At 56.5% G+C, this 10,944-nt stretch overlaps 1 pseudogene; it reads left to right on the forward strand.

The window, feature by feature from the left end:
- LOC123394182 overlaps positions 1 to 9,464 on the forward strand; it is a 72,818-nt pseudogene extending 63,354 nt beyond the window's left edge.
- The last annotated feature ends 1,480 nt before the right edge of the window (positions 9,465 to 10,944 follow it).

Here is a 10,944-nt window from a genome sequence, read left to right on the forward strand (position 1 = left end):
GGGTCGCTGGGGGTCACAGAGCACAGCTGTCAGGGAGACCGGGCCTGAGCCCTGCCCCCACAAAATGGGGCTCTCGTCCCATGAGCCCTCTGCCTGCTCATAAGGTCTCTGGTGAGCCAGAACGGAAGGAGGAGTGGCCGGAGGGTGGCCGAGCGGCTTAGCTCAGGCCTCAGAGCCTGGGGTGCTTCTGGAAGGTCAGGGCTATAGCTTACTCATCCCAGGACACTTGAGTCTGGGAGCAGGAGCACCCTCCGCCCACCTCCCCAGTGCACTGCTCATCGATGGAGCATGGTCTCCCACCCTGACCTTGACATGGGTGCAGTGGGGCACAGGATGGGGCAGAACTGTCCACAGAGAGTGCTTGAGGCCCCTCTCCCCTCACAGGGTGCGGAAGGGCTGTGATTCCGGCCAGCCAGGTACCGGTAACATTGAAGACGCTGACGGGAGGGCTGCCCCCTCTGCAGGCGGCAGCCATGCTCCTGGTGGCGAAAGCCAGGATAGCAGCATGGAACAGACCAGAAATGGTGGGACCCGCCACTGGTCGCCCCACGAAGGGACACAGAAGACAGGTGGGTGCAGCAGGGCCTCATAGGTACTGATCGAACCTCCTTGGGTCCTAGTGATGCTGTCCTCCTAATGCGTAACACCTCCTTCTTACAAAAAAGAAAAAAAATCAGTATTAGGCCAAAGGATGCCCCAAAGTTACTGACTCTACTTGCAAAAAAAAAAAAAAAAAAAAAAAAAAAAAACAAAACTCTTAGACTGTGTTTTTTATTCATTTATTTTTAAAGATTTTATTTATTTATTTGACAGAGAGACAGAGATCACACTTAGGCAGAGAGGCAGGCAGAGAGAGGGGGGAGCAGGATCCCCACTGAGCAGAGAGCCCGATGCGGGGCTCGATCCCAGGACCCTGAGATCATGAGCTGAGCCGAAGGCAGAGGCTTTCACCCGCTGAGCCACCCAGGTGCCCTAGACTGTGGTTTTATCCTTTATCCTTCTCTTGTCTGTTACCCTAGACAGCCATTTGTCCATCTGTCCATCTGTCCACTGGCAACACCCTCCCCTCCTACATCTCTCTCGTCCGGTGGCCACTGTATCGTGTGTCTTGTGTCTGGAGGATCCATAACTACCGATCCAGCCTGCTGTGCGCATCCCCCAGAGTGCCTCGTCCCTCTCTAAACCTGTGGGATGCAGACAGGACTCCTGCTCCCCCATTCCGGCTCCTCTCTGGCTCCCACCTCCCCCTGTACACCTGACATTCAGAGCATAACAACAGCAGGGAGGGGCACCAGCACACGGGATAGAGGCGGCACACTGGTCCACGTCTGGGATGAGTTTAAAGTCTAAAACTGCTTTTCAACTCATGCCCACCTAGTTAGGCTCAACCAGATGGATGAAGTTCTAGAATCCATGCCACTGGGAGGGGGATGGGGTTTAGAAAGGGGGCACTGATGGCTCGCAGAGGACATACAAGGTGGATGGACATGGGAGAAGCAGGTGCTCTGTCCTGATTCCTGCCAGCAACTTGGCCCTGGGCTTCTTCCTTCACAACCTGGGAGGGATTTGGTCTTTTGGCCTGTGTGCTTCCTCACCATCCAGAAGCCTTCGTTAAGTGACTCTGTGTGGCTGTCCCACAGGCCAACTCTGCACCCAGCGAGTTAGCAGGGAACAGTCCCCGCCTCCTGGAAATGCCCCAACAAGGGTGAGGATTTCACTGCAACCGGATTTACATAAAACACAGGCAAAACCGTAGATAGATGATAGACAGAAGGGCAGATAGATAGAAAGATAAAGACAGACAGACAGATGGTAGAATAATGCAGATACATAGGGAGATAGATACACAGGTGACTAATGGATGAACAGCGAGATGAGACCGAGATGGAATGACAGGAGCTAGAGAGGAAGGAAAGGAGGAGGCAAGGAGAGAGGGAGACAGAGATGGGCGGTGAGGCAGAGTGCCTGCTGTCAGCTCTTCCTGCCTGGAACCACCTGCCCTGAGCGCGGAGCAGAGCCCCTACCAGCCCGAGGCCCCCACGAGGGAACGATCTTCCTGCTTTGTTAGCACGTGTTTTACGGCATGAGCGATGTTAGGTTTCAGAATCACTGAAGCGATTTTCCAGATGGGAAAATGCAAGGTGGCTTCAAAATGGAGATGGGCCTGTGTGCTCGGCACATCTGTCTGGGTGACTTGTCTGCCCCAGTGAAAGTCTAGAGTCTGGGGTGGAGGGTGGGATTGGTCGGAGGCACCCGAGCTCTCGAAGAGATGGAGGCGGCAGCGCTGGCCGAGCCTGAGACTCCGTGAGACGCCACGAGTAGAAATGCTGCTTGGCCAGGCAGACGTTAGTGTCCCTCCCTCTGCCCAGGACCCGGACACCCTGGAGAGTGACTCTGCTTCCCATTCGCAGCCAGAGGCCTGCAGCTGGGAACACAGGATTTTTGTGGCAGATGTTGGGAGTAGGATCCTCCAGAGTCCCAGCCAGCTGTTAGTTTGTCATCACTGGTTCTTAGAACTGCTCCTACCAAGGCCACTCCTCGCTTTCTCTGCTCTACAAGGTACCAAGACAGGCTGGGGACATCACCCACGGGCCTTGGGCTCCCAGCCCGTGTGACCATCAGGCCCTACCTGTAGCCCAAGTCCGCTTCAGGCTCGGAGACCTGCTGTCATCCTGTTCACTGGCTTGACAGAGCCCACGGCCAAGCACCAGTGGCTTTGAAGTCACCTGGCTTACTATTGTCCCCTCCTGCTATACTCCTGCCCACAGGCCCACCCCTGCAGCAGTGACAAAGCATAGTATTAACAGCCCCCCAGCCCCAACCCTCACAACTGTACTGTGCTGTCCTACGTGCTTTCCAAGTGCAGGGTCACTGGTCCTCCCCGTGACCCAAAGAGAGAGGCCCTCCCTGTCCTCATCTTGCTGCTGAGGAGACGGGCACAGAGAAGTCACTGCACAGTCACCCAGCAGAGCCATTCAGACAGACCCAGGTGAAATGAGCCTAGAACCTGCCATCCTAACCACCGTGCATGGTCCCGTCACTCTAGCCCAGGGACGTTGAGTCCCCTCACTGAGCACTACCTTGTCCCCAAGCCCAGGATCCAGCCAATGGAGCCACCATCCTGCACCTGGCCCAGCTCCATCTGTGCCGCAGGCTGGGTCCCTGCCAGGCCCGAGCTTGTTCTGTCCCCAGGCTGGCAAGGGCTCTCAGTGGGAGTGGGTCAGCTTGTCTGTTTTTTCTATGGCTCTCTGGTCCTGTGGGGGGAGGCGTGCAGGAGGAGGACCTGAGGGGGGCCCTCTAAAATGGTGGCTAGTTGGCCGCTCAGGTCTGCGGTGGCCCCGCGCTCAGCAGGGTGGTTCCCTCCCCCCACCCTAAACTCTGACAGCTGAGTTCTGCCACTCACTGAGGCTTCCCTTAGGGCTAGACCCTGAGTCCTCTTCCCAAGCAGGACCTCATCTGTAGGCAGCATCTGCTCTTCACAGCCCTGAGCAGCAGCACCGGGAGCTGCTGATCCTGTTGGCTCGTCCTTGGTGCCCCAAGGCCCCATCAGAATCCCACCAGGGCCCAGCTTCACATTTTTCGGAAGTTCTCCAGGAAATCTAGTTGTGGACACACTCCTGGTGATGCATGTCCCTGGCCGCACAAGGCTGGCACAGTCCTAGGAAGGCAGACTCCACAGGGCAGCTGAGGACCAGATCCCTGGTCTCCCGCAGACTGCTGCCACCCCCAGGACATCCAGGCTATGGTTCTGGAGGCATCCAGGTTCCCCAGCTAGTCTGCAGAAAGGTCCAAGTTATGCAAGGGGCCACCCTTTCCAACCATCTGGAGTAGCACCCCCAAGGGGGCCCAGGGAACTGAGGGAAGCTGGGGGTCCTGGGTCACAGACAAGAAATGGCAGGGATCACCCCTTAACCCCCTCCCCAGATGATCTCTGGCTGATACAGGGAAATCTGGAGACATACTGGCGTAGCAGATCCCCCAAAAGAAATCCAGGAAGGCCCAAAATGGGTACACAAGAGGGGACAACATGTTTCTCCCACTTAAGATGCAGACACCTTTCTGTGCCTCCTGCCCCCTAGAAAAGTTCAATGTCAATTTCTTTTTCCTACCACCATGGTTGAAGCCATACAGGGATATCTGCCACCTTCCGGTGAGGTCCTTTGCACCTGCTCTCTCCCTGTGGGCAGTACAAGGATGGGACCCTCGACTCTTCTCTCCCCATCCCTCAGCAGTTAGAAACACGTGCTATCTTGTAAGCAGCATGTCGGAGCCCCAGGACCTGGAGCACCAATGCACAGGATGGTGAGAGCTTCCTGAGGCTCCCATGCTATGTACCCTTAGCACCTGGTAAACAGCAAGGACCAGGAAGGGCCTACGGTGTTGGGGGAAGTCACACCCAGCTGGCCCTCCGAGAACTGGCCGGGACCCCTTCTACCCACCTTCTCCTTGGCTAATGGCATGGGCACCCAGGGAAGGTTTCTGGCTCAGGGCACAATGTTTTCCACTCTGAGGCCATGTGTGCAGTAGCTCCAGGGTCGCAGGGACAGGCGGCCCCAAGAAGGAGTCACCCTTGGGGAGGGGCAGCCCCACGTGGCTGGCTGGCCCTGTCCTGGGGGGCTCCGACCTGCTGCTGCGAACATTCCATGAGGCATAGCCAGTGGTGGAAAGCCACCCAGCTCCCGTTCCCAGCAGGCCAGCATTTCCCCAATACCCAGTCCCCAAGGGTCCTCCTGTGGAGCTGTGGCTGCTCTGGCTTCCTTACTCTCCTGCACCCACAGGATTGGAGAGTGCAGCTCCCAGAAAGGAGTCAGGAGCCTGCCCAGCCAGCACGAGGACAGCCATTAGGCTGTTTGCCAGTCAAGGGTTGGTGCCTCCTGCGCCCGGATCTTTCTGGCCCCTGGAACAACAGGGAAATCCCTGTCCCAGCTTCCCTCCCAGAGGACGCCCTCCCGTGCAGTGAGGGTCTGGGGCAGCCTGCAGGTGCACATCCGGGGTCTCAGCCTCTCGGGCACAGCATTTTCTAAGTTTCCCAAGTAGTTCTAACGGCCAAGGATAAGTCAGTTTTGCAGTTGGTCCCTGCTGTCCCTTACTGCCAATCCATGTGCCAAGCCTGTAAGGATGATGCAGTCATTGTCACTGCAAGGGGGCTGGGAGGGTGGTGGCCTGTACCACACACTGCCACAAAGCAGACAGTGACCACCACGTGCTAAGCGCCATGTGGGAGGGAGGCCCCGGGGTCTCGGTGGGGACCATACTCTCTGAAAGGGCATGACCGAGAAGCCGAGTAGCAGTGATGCAACAGTCTGGAGCGTGACTATGAACCAAATTCAAAGAAAGGATCTTGTTTCATGGTGTCCAAGCTCAACTCCGTACCTGGGGACCCAACTGCTCCTTCCGTCAGTTCCCAGCCAAGCGTCCCCATCCTGGGCTCTTGCCAGACTCCCAGAGGCCTGGGGTCCCGCTCAGGCAGGAGCCCTGTCCCCAGCCCACCGCCCTGTGCGTCTGCACTCCCCAGCACTCCCCATACGTCCTCACTTTGGCCCAACAGCCTGCCATCTTTCTTGCCTCGCTACGAAGTAGACGTCCCAGCTGGGAGGGGACTGTTCCCTGTGGGGGAGGCTAGTGACCTCCTTGTGGAGGGCAGTCAGGAATTCCCAGCTAGTCTGAATCCCAGACTGGCGAGGAAGACACTAGCCTTCAGCTGGCGAGGACGTGAACCACCACCTTCCAGTAAACCAGCCGAGATGAGAGAATGGCGTTGGCTAATGAACCACGAGAGAGAATTTGTCTGGTTATTTCAAAACCCAGGTTCTGAGGAGATTTTCTGGGGAAACACTCATGATCTGATACTGATATAATTGGCAAAGGAAGTTTGATGATCAGATGACGATCCTGGGCAGCACACGTGCCCCTGCATGGTTTGCTTACTTGTTCCACTTGCAAAATTAATTCAGAAAACATCAAGAACCACAGCAGCAACAGAGAGAACAAAAAAGTCTGAAGCAAGGAAATGGGGGGGAGGTACCCCTGTCTTGCCTTGAGCATAGACCATTCCCCTCAGACACGTAGATGAGTCTTTGTCCCCTTGTTCCTGGAATTAGCTGGGAAGCTCCCCGATCATGTACGGGCGGTCTGTGATCCAGCATTGAAACCACGGACTTGCGGGTAGATGTGGAGTGTTTCTGGACAGCAGTCAGCAGGACTGGGTAAATCATGCACAGATGCTCAGCCTTGTCAGAATGAACAGACTAACAGACCACGGGCTCTGCTAGTTCTGACCGGCAGGGTCCCTTTTCTCCCGCTTTCCCTCCATAAGAGTAACTCACTCAGCTCTGCAGCAGGGATTGGCCAGATGCGCCCCCGCTCCCTGGGAGAGCCCACGTGCCCCAGGCTGCCCACACTCATCCTGCGGGGCTGCGAGATGCACCATGGGGGGCATCCCCCCACACACACCATAGTCCTGACCAGTGGGCAAGAGGCAGGAGAGACTGGGTAGGACCCCTGTGGGGAATGGGCACCCCACCATCCCAGTGTCCACACAGCACTAATGTCCATGTGAGGCAGAGGGCCCTTCCCGCTAAGAAGCCGCTTGGAGGTCACTTTTCAGGACCTCCTCTAGACACACATAAGTATATTGGAATCACCAGGTGCACAATCAGTCCTATCGGGTGAGGCTTAACGTGAGAAAATGCATGGGACGGACCTCAGGGAGGCCCACCTGTTCACTTCTTTTCTTATCGATTGTCTGCCTAACTGTAGAAGCTTTGGGACACGTGGATAAGGCAGCTGGTAGAACTGTGACCTCACTGACCGCTCCCTTCAAAGTGACAGCTGGACATTAGTGCCCAGTGATTCCTGAGGCTTAAGTCAGGAGCACACGTTTTCCTCCCCCGCTTCTCCGTAAGGCTGCATGGGCAGGCTCCTTCTCCCCGAGACATGGACAGGACTGGTCCTTGGGGCAGCCCAAACCCTTCTGTTTCGACAAGCCTGGACACAGGCTGGGGACAGGAGGGGCCCTGCAGGGAGTGGTGGCTGGCAAGAGGGGGCTGGGGCGTGTGTCGGCACAGGCCTGGGCTTGGCCAGTCACGTCTGTGAGGGGCCTGTGTGAGGGCTTCTTACTTTAAGACCTTGATTTTAAGAAAAACTTTGGCAGAAAACAAAGGTTCAACCGGCATGTGGCTCAGCCCATGCCCTTTTACATTTTTTAAGGCGACTAAAAATGATAAGAGCCTGCATGTTTTCTCTTTATACTGCCGATCACATGCATACGGGGTCCAAGGTCTGGGCTCCCTGTGGCAGTGCTTCTCACGCGCCCTTGGACTTCCAGGTGCCCTGGGATCAAGTTCTTCCATACTCAGGGGTCCCCATGGGGCCATCCTGGCCCTGTCAATAGTGGACCACCGTGGGTGCCTGGGGTCCAAGCTGTCACCCTGCCGCATGGACCTTGACGCAGGTTAAGCCCCTATGCTCTGGCAACCTGTTCTTCTTTCTTTTAAAGGCAGGTGGAAAGGCAGGAGTCAGTCTGTCCAGGCCCATGCAGCCTTAAGCCAAACGCCAGACACGCTGAGCTCATCCGGCCCGATTGTAGAAAGCCACCAGGCCTTCCTGCAGAAATACACGTCAGTCCATGAGTTGGCACAGAGGCTCTCGGGCAGCCGGCTCTCCCTACACACCTCGGCCGCATCCCAGCACTCACAGCCCCCACCCGTCACCACCACGGGCCACCTGAGCGTCTGAGAGTGGGCCAAGGCGCTGATCTGTTCCAGCCTGGGCTCATCCACCAGCTCTACCCTGAGCTTCCTGTTGGGCAAGAGGAGCTTCTTGAGTGCCCTGGTCATTTCTGGACTCTCTGCTGCGGAAGGGGACAACACCAGCGACACCCAGTCGTCCAGCAGCATCAACATCGTCATGGACACCTTGGCCAGGGCCACCAGCCAGGCCACATGGGTAAGGGGTTCTGCCCACCATCCAGAGCAGGCGTGCAGGTTCCTGGCCTGATGCCCCCCATCCAGCTGCCTGTAGACTCCCATCATCCCATCCACGGGGTTCCCAGAGTGACAGGTGCCGGGCAGTGCTAGACAGGAGGTGTTCTGGCCGTGCTCAGAGGCAGACAAGACCAACAGCACACGTCCTGTAGGTGATGAGGTCATGGCGGGTGGCACTGAAGGGGGCCCGAAGCCTGCTCCACAGACCAGTCATCCCGAGCCCTGAACCAGCGAGGGGAGCGGGCATGTGCTCCCACATCCACAGCGTGGCATGTCCTACTTCAGCCTCTCTTCACATCACTCGGGCCTGAGGGAGAGGAGAGGGCATGCCAGCACTGCAGTTAGACCCCCACTGATTCCGAATGCCGATCTCACGTCCCAGCTGCTGAGGGGGCTTCCACTTCCATGTATGCAAACATCAGAAAAAGAGAGATTGAGGGACTCCCCTAACGACATGGGCACTTGCTCACAGTCCAGGCCAGCTGAAGTCAGCTCACCCTGGAGCTTTGTTGGCGGGGAGCGGGGAGGAAGTAAAGAGACCCCCAGCACTTGCCTTCCATTCTGGGGTCAGGAGGGAGAACAGGAGGCCCCAGGCAGACCCGGGTGTCACACTGGAGGTCTCGTGTGCCCCTTCTGTGTGCTCACACCTTCTCGGGCCAGAGACTCACACGCTCTACAGAGCACGAGGGTCACCGCCTGCCTGGCTTCGGTTCGTGGTTGGTTACATGGATGTGGATGATGGGGCCACACCCACGGGGGAGGCCCACAGGCAGGGGCCAAGGGCAAGCAAGGGAAGCTGCTGACTTCCGGAGCTTTAACTAGGTTTAGTTAGGTCATGGCACGTGTAAACAAACTTCCCTCTGTGATTCCATTTCCTCAGAAAAATCGTACTTTCCTGCTACCTGCCCAATCCGTTTAAGATACTATCTGTGGGTGTGCTTCTGGGATTCTGGCACGTTCTCGCTCCCTCTTTCCTGCAGGACAATAGGGTCCCTGGCACTCTGGGTACCGGCATCAATGTTGGGGCACCAAGCTGCTGGAACCCAAGATGCCTAGACACACAGTGACCTCTTACCCGAGGGCCCATGTGCCCAGCACGTCCACATCACCGGGGGGAAAGTCCCCATGTTCAGAGCCCCCAACCCACCCCGGCATGGCAGACCCATGGTTTCCTTCCTTTCGGTGGAGGCCAACCCCTTGGGCCCCCACCCCTGCCCTCAGTCCCCTACCCCGTGGGCAGGGTAGGTCAGCCCCTGCAGCAGTGGGCTGTGGTCAGAACCGCCCTTACATGTTTGCTGCCTCTCCTTTCTCTCCAGCACTTCTCTGAGCCGTGTGAGGCCCGAGCAGGGGCAGCGTCATGACTGCCATCTGGCTGGGGCCATGGCAGAGAACGGGGAGCTGCTGTGCAGGAGAGCCAGCCAGGAGAACATGGGCCTGGACAACACGGCCTCCCAGCAGAGCGCTTCCAACGAGCAGTAGGGACGGGGCTGGCCAGAGGCCCGGCTCTGCAGCCACGAGTGCTGCTCTAGAGAGCAGAGCGACTGTACCTCAGGTTTGCACAGGAAATCTCCCGCAACAATAAAGCACTTGACAGCACACCTCCCTCCCCCACCCTGATGCCGCTCCAAGCTGCGGAGCTCTCGGGCAGGGCATGCACAACTCCCAGACTTTGAACATTCTAACCACAGCCATGTAATCTCTGAAAACAGCTAGGCTAAGTAGAGTGCCTGACCTTTCCTGCCCTGCAGAACATACGATAGCTGCATGTGAACCGATGGGCATTTCATACATTCCCATTAAACATGTTCGAGAAGTGGACAGCAGCACGCGTCCTGCCAGGTGCCGGTCAGACGTGGTAGGGATCCATCTCTGCATAGAGAAAACCCCACCTTTTCCACCACGTTACGCAGATGTTAAGTACAAACCAGCTTTACTGAAGCACGGTAGTGCATGCAGTCGTGTCTAAAGTATCCCGCGCAAGACCCAGTGATACTAGTGACCCGAGGGCAAACATCGAGGCCTGTGAGAGCACGGAAAGCCGTTCAGATTCACAGGACGCTGGAACGCACTCATGTGATTTCCCACAAGCCGGGCCTGTGCTGCCCGGCTCACCTGTCCACTCGCAGGAATGTTCGCTTGTTTTCCAAGCCAAGCCATCCTTCCCATGTCACAGAACACACACACACACACACACACACACACACACACACACACACATCTGTGTTTTTGGAATTAAAATGTTTATAGTTACTGCTATGTCCGGTTGTATGAGCTCTGCTGCATCCCTACTGGGAGAATGGTGTTTGGGCAAATTCTGGGAACTTCCCCGAGTGGAACCTGGGGAAAGCAGAAACTTGACTCCTTGTGGATGTACGGGCGGGTGAAGGGGTCCTGAAACAGTCTGTGAAGAATAGCATCACTGAACCAGCCCTTCTGGGGATGGTTCATAGAAAACATAGAAATGGGATCATAGAAATATCATTTTGGAGATTATTTCTTCAAGGTATCTATGATTTGAAGTGTGGGGACTAGGGGAGGGCATGGCAGAGAATTTCTTTCCTCCTGGAAGCAGATGGTAATTTTTTCCCCCAAATAAGAAAAGAATCGTCAATTAATAATAACAGGTGTCTGTGTAATCAGAGACACAGTGCATTATTCTCAAACCAGCCAGCCCCAGAGATGCAAAGTTGGTAACTGACTGAAATGCAGGTGTCTCCAATGAGAGGCTGCTGGCACCTCACTGCACTTATCGAAATCAGCCAGACCTAACTTGGCGGGCAGTCCCTGATATCCTCCTGGGCAACCTTACAGCCAAGCCCGAAGGACTAAATGGCTGGCCCTGAGCTGTGGACATGGCCTTCCCACAACGGGCATCTCCTTAAATTAAGTCGGCATCTTGTGGGCCGACCACCCCTGTGGGCATCTGGCAGTAAGAACCCCAGAAAGCCACTTTGTGCTG

This window comes from Mustela putorius, unplaced genomic scaffold, assembly GCF_011764305.1.
Source record: "Mustela putorius furo isolate JIRA1106 unplaced genomic scaffold, ASM1176430v1.1 tig00001657_pilon_pilon_pilon, whole genome shotgun sequence".
Lineage (NCBI taxonomy): Eukaryota > Metazoa > Chordata > Mammalia > Carnivora > Mustelidae > Mustela > Mustela putorius.